Genomic DNA, 6384 nt, shown 5'->3' with positions numbered 1-6384 from the left:
GTTCTCGCGGTGTCCCCACTCCCGTTGGCACGACTCTACGTCGGATAGCCTTTGGAATGGGCAATAGCTTGCACCACCCAGCCTAGAATTAGAGTATTACGGTTACATTAGTGTTACATCATGTACTAGCACCTGTGCGGCCTACATCCCTGTCCAGCGCCATCTATTGAGCCCGGAGACAACCCTGCCTGGCACCCCAAGCTCATGGGAGCCTTCAGCGCATGCGCATGAGCGGTGGTAAACAAGCTCCATTTCAAAATGCAACGTACAGCGTGGGATAACAGTTTTCGGAACACGGCACTATTCCTTTATCGGAGCGTCTCCATAGTAGCTAACGGGAGTGGACAAAATTAAAACCAGATGTCTCGGTTGCCCTGTTTGGAATTTCGTGCTCTTCTGTTCCCCACGAAGGGGACACTCCGACGAACAAATACGCGAGCGCTGTGTTCCGTAAAAATCGGTAGAGCATTTTGGAGAGAAAAACGAGGGTGAAATTCCCCACAGGACCGCTAGCCACTGGTGGCGACGCTGTGTTCTCACACAGTGAGATGACATTTGACGGCCTCCAAAGCGTCTGTCGTTCAATGAGCGTGTACAAGTTGTTCCATTCTTCTGTACCTAGGAGGGGGTTCCCATTGTGCTTATGCTTTATACACCTACACTGCACTTACGCTACGTGCAAAGAACGAAACAATTTCATTTTGCGCTTCCATTGAAATGGCAGTGTACGTAGGTGAATGCGGCTCTTATTCGCTTACGAGCGATAAATCGGAGTATAAAGAACTAAAATGGAGACGCTCAGCCGTTTTATTTGCTTCCTTCGACAGATTCTTCAGATAATCGGAAATCGTTATCCATCCTCTTTAGTGGAAAATCTTTTCTTGAGAGTCTACGGAAGGTTGCATTTTTGTCCCCATTTCCGTCTTATTCCGGCTTTCGCTTTAACTTTCTCTGTAACTCTTCATTTGTTGACGTTACATTATTTGTGGCCTTTCACCTTTAAACGTACATACATGCACTTTACCTTCATAAAATGAACGAGGCAACGATGATTACCTGTGACTACGGTGTTGGTGGGCTAACTTTGGCCACCTTTCTTTAATGCGAATCTCACACGGTGGACGACATGTCGAAGCAGCTTGTACCACGACATCAAGTTGCTGGCGGCCACGATCGAGTCCGCTGCCTTCCGGTATAAGTGTTGCCATGTGATTCACTACACCTGCGAGAGTGGCCACCACATTATTCTTTAGCATCTAACGAAGCGTTTATCTTTATTTCTACACCTCAGTGTAGAAAGTCGAAGGCACGTTATCTTACATGTGTCTACAGGATCGTGTCTGCGAGATGGCTTCGGATCCCACCAACGGGTGTGCTGTTTTCTCTGGAATTTCCGGTAGGCTTTCTATACCCCTGAAGTCGGCCCAGGACGCATTTCTTGACCGTAAAATGCTCATATCCACAGTTGGTTCGTAGCGCTAACCTTCTGCGCGTTGATACGCCGTGGAGAAGCCACCCTGCCTTCACCCGCGTTCTCTGGAACTAACCGTATAAGAAATGAAGCAATTATTTCCCATATTTATCACTATCTGTGCCCGGAAAACGAGAAACGTAGCCGTAGATTTCCGTACACAAATAAATACACCAATGAGGTACGTGAGGTACGAATTAATTTGTCACCTATATCTTCAGTCGACATTTCTAGCTCCAAACCAGGAAAAAATACCTCGAGAACGTTCAGACCTTGAAATGAACTGAAGGAAAGCCTAAAGGTGGTAATTCTGCAGTAGCAGACGATCAAATCTAGGAAGACTAACCCGAGCCTTTAGTGGCGGTTGATGAAAAGGACTGGAGGTCGAACCCTTCCGGTCAGGGATGCTAACATTGCCTCAAACGTACGATCGGTATACTATCGGCGTTGTGTCCACTGCCAGCATGAAAAAAAAAAAAAAAAAAAAGAGGACTGGAAAAACTGAAAGTTGATCGTCTGTAGACGACCTTCTGTTTACAAATATGTGACGTCACGAGAAGACCGGTTCGAGGATATTTTGCTGTGGTGGGCACGAAGCGGGAAAAATGCGTCGCCTGCTATATGATGATAGTGCCCTCTAGCATGCTTTGCGCGGTGGCGTTTCGTAATCAATGACGTAGGTAACGTAGGGGCGCAGGTCGTCTATTGTCCTCCTAAGTAAGCTTACTCTCGCAACCAGAGATTGTAGTTTCAACGGAGTGGTAAGCACCACACCACAGTTACTCCACGTCTCGCAGAAACTATAACACCCCAAAACACAATAAATAACCAAACAATGGTGACGGTGATGGATGAAAAAAGGGGGGGAGGTGAGTCAAGACTAAATCCAATAGGGCCATGTTAATATAGTATTTCTTGGAGACCACGCCGACAAAGACACTGTTGCGCGACTGTCCACGCAGTCTGCATATATATTTTCGGAGCCCCACGAAGAAGAAAGGGTGATTATCTCTTTTTCTTTTTAGTAGTTTCTGCATATTCAGCTTGCATCTGTTTCTCCTGCAATAGTACGATTTCTTTGGCGTTGCAATATAGTTTTTCTCCATTTTGAGATCTTGGCTTCATCTATTCTTATAGCTTCGTCGATCGAAGAAATACGAATGAAGATTCGTGGAGTGCATTTTCTTTCGCAAGTACGAGTTATGCGCGCGACCCGCACGGCAGCTTGCCCGCTTGTATCATTTATAGCAACATAAAAAAGTGTTCGTACGCGGACTTTCGAAAAATTCCGTGACTGAAAAATAGCGATTCTTGTTTGTTTGTTTCATTTATTAGTGATCTGCAAAAGCGGACGAAACTTCCGCCTAGGCAGACCCGCATGCACACACATTCTGCCGCATGTACACATTTATATGTACGCGTGTACAAATGCTATAATCCGGTTAGGTATAAGGAAGTATTCGATACAACGAAGAAATCGTGATCCGCGTGAGCTTCGTTATATCGAGGTTCAACTGGCCCGAAATGGTGTTGTCTGTGGTGGTTTCTTGCTTGGTTTTCCAGCAGGCTTTCCAGACGAATATCGGCATAGTTCTCCCTGATGTGGGCCCAGGAAGTAGACTAACCCCCATCAATTACAACAACAGTTTACTACTCTCTATAGACACAAGACACCTTCAAGTCTTTAGTCTGTCTATACATCTTATACACGTTGTTAACACGTTTGAATTAATAATCAACGAACTCATAATTGACACATCACATTCTATAGAACGTCTATTTATTGCACCAATGGACAGTTCATACACACGTACTTTAGGCTGTATATATACAGGTCCGCAGCATTTATCCCTAACAAAAAAAAAAAAAAAAGACGTTGTTAAAGAATTTTGAATGGACATTCTATACCAAATTGGGCGGCCACACTCTATAGAAAGCCTATTTAACTAGCAAATCGAGACTCTATACAAATGTATACATTTACTTCAGAGAGTGTATATGTAGTCGACAGTAGGAATGTGTTCAAAGTACTAAAATATACTTAAGAAGCGATAGTTGTCCGATCGAAATATCCATCAGAGCCAACAAACAATAAATAAACAGGTTTTCAGTAGCAATCAGCATTCTTCCTTCTGCCATTTTTTTTTTTTTTTTCAACCTCTGCCATCACACATTTCATTTTTTCTCCTGCTACTTCTTTTTTATTGGTTTCCCGGACTTCCAATAACGGACAACGTGTTTTAAAAGCACACACACACACACAAAAAAAAAAAAGAGTGACGCTTTCTTCCTAAGTGAAGTCTTGTGCTTGTCTTGAGAACTTCCACGAATCCGAGAGTCCTGCTCGCCTCTGAGCCGAATCGAAGGATGACGTTTCTAAGGTTAATTCAGTTCCACGTACATACAACAGTGAATTGAGAAGTAGCTTTGAGTATTAATTCACCATCAACACAACGTTTGTGTTTCTTACTTATTTTGCTTCGAGATGTTCACTATGTCCATAGAAAGTCAAGCATGCGCAGTGCCACACAATTTTCTCTCACACTCGCAATAAATGATCCATGTATAGACATTGTGTATTTCTATACACCTGTATATCTGTGTATTTCTACAGACACATGTATTACATTTCGTGTATCGAAACTAGAAAGCAGCACCGGTTAGAAACGTCATAGCTTGTCAATACGAATTTTGTACAGTTTCTTTAGGTTAAGTGGATAGAAAATAGCAGTGGATAGATACTAGATAGAGTCTATAAAATCAAGTTAACAACTCTGTAGAGAGGGGAAGCCAACTTCTGTAATATATATATATTAAAAATCGTACGATAACTCTAGCGGTCTCTTTATCTTTTTATTGAAATCTTGTCAGCTGTCTGACAAGATACTCTTGATGAGAGTATCTTTCTGCGTTTAGATGGGAGCTGGAAATGAAGGGGATGTAAGCGAACGCTAAGACGATCTTGTACAAGGACTGTATCAAATCCGTGCTCCCATTTCAATAAAACTGCACTGCATGAATGACACCATATATTATCAACACGACCATGCAAAGGACGTATATAGCGCTTCTATAGGATATCCATACAACTTATCTACAGGAATATCTGGAATCACACACTACAAATTCTACGAGGTGTAGACAAAAATTATATACACATGTATTAGTCTCCGTAGATAGAAAATAGTCGAAGCCAGAGATTAGGAAAAGATGTGGACACAAGTTCTGTACAAACATTGTAGACTCAGTAGATATATAATGGAGAAAAAATTTCTATAGACTGTGGAAACCAGTTATCGTAAGGGAGCTGTCCCCCATTCCTTCCTGTCTTCATCTGTCTGTACGCCGCTCGTAGCCACAGTTGTTCCGCGGTGCTAACACTGAATTTAAAAAAGAATATTAATATTCGTCACTTCGCAGCTAATAGTCTCTATCAAGTGGGACACAGATACCATATAGAAGCCCTCTTATTTTCAGGGTTTCTTTTTTGCATACTCTCAAAAATTGCGTATTTAAATTCCTGCGAATATGTAACACACTGGACGTCGAGTGCCGAAGACGAACCTTGTTTTGGACCTATAATGCTGTAGTAGCTTTAATACGTTGCGCAAGTCCTTTCAGCAGAACAGAAGTCATATACCGAACTCTTTTTACTCTGAACCAGTTGACTGGAACTAAGATTGGCTTCTCAAGTGACGTGAGCTAAAAGCCGAACAGAGCCTCCAGCATCACCTTGGATCACGTCGCAGTAGTGATGCAAACCTATCGATAAATTGAGTATCGATACTACTGATAGCGTTTTCAAAGCGATCGATAGTGTAGAAAAACTATCCATAGTCGACTATAGATAGTGAAAAAAACTATCGATTGTTAACTATCAATAGTAGTATCGATTGTCAACGATAGAAAAAGAAATTCGATAGTATATACTATCGATAGTTTTACGATAATTGACTATCAATAGTACTGTTATTGTTTTGTATTTCTTTACTATGGAGAGCTAGATGGGGTTTTCACTATCGATGCTTTCGTTCCCGTCTTCGTTTTCGCACTGGCACAGTGACAACGAAGACAGAATCACGGGCGTCACAAGTTTTCGTTTAGCTGTAATGTATGAATAATGTAGCGAAAGGAGGTGAAAGGAGATACTGGAAGGCACCCGGGTTCGAATGCCGGTGAGGGTTGTACTGTCTAGGATTTTCCCTGGGTTTGCCTCAGACGCTTTCAGACATATGTCGGCGCAGTTCCCAGTAGAAGTCGGCCCAGGACGCACATTCCCCGTCAATCGTGACGTTGCCCACCTCTGTGAGGCCGACAACGGCGAGCCTTTTCACGAACACCACCACCACCGCTCATCATAAAATCGTACGCACTCACGAGACTGCAATGACGCAGTCAATACAATTCGAATTGTATCACGTGACCTTGAGATTGGTTTGAGCGGCATAAGAAGCTCAACGTCACCGTCGGAGGGAAACCTGCTATAAGTTGTATTGTAACACTTGTAGGAGTGAGACTTTTTTTTTTTCTTCTATTCTTATTTGCTTATGGAGTTTTCTGATAGCCGACTATCGATGGTATATTATCGATAGTTTTCTTGTTATCGACAGTCTTCTATCGCTAATACTGTCGATAGTCTATCGACAGTCGACTATCGACAGTGCTATCGATAGTTCCATTCGCATACGACTATCGATAGTTTTGCGTCACTACCTCGCGGACCTCTTTGTAAACTGTATAAATTGTGTGCGTGTTAACGAAAGATTCTCTCTCTCTCATTCTTCGTGAATTTCCGCCAATTATTTTCCGAAGCGAAGAAATCTCAAAAAAGCCGAAAATACTTTCGACTCGAAAAGAGAGAGTGAAAGATCAACTTTCATTTCACGTCCCACCACCAATTTGATAATATTCAG

The sequence above is a fragment of the Ornithodoros turicata genome, chromosome 9 (genome assembly GCF_037126465.1).
Source record: "Ornithodoros turicata isolate Travis chromosome 9, ASM3712646v1, whole genome shotgun sequence".
Lineage (NCBI taxonomy): Eukaryota > Metazoa > Arthropoda > Arachnida > Ixodida > Argasidae > Ornithodoros > Ornithodoros turicata.
This window is presented reverse-complemented; position numbering follows the sequence as displayed.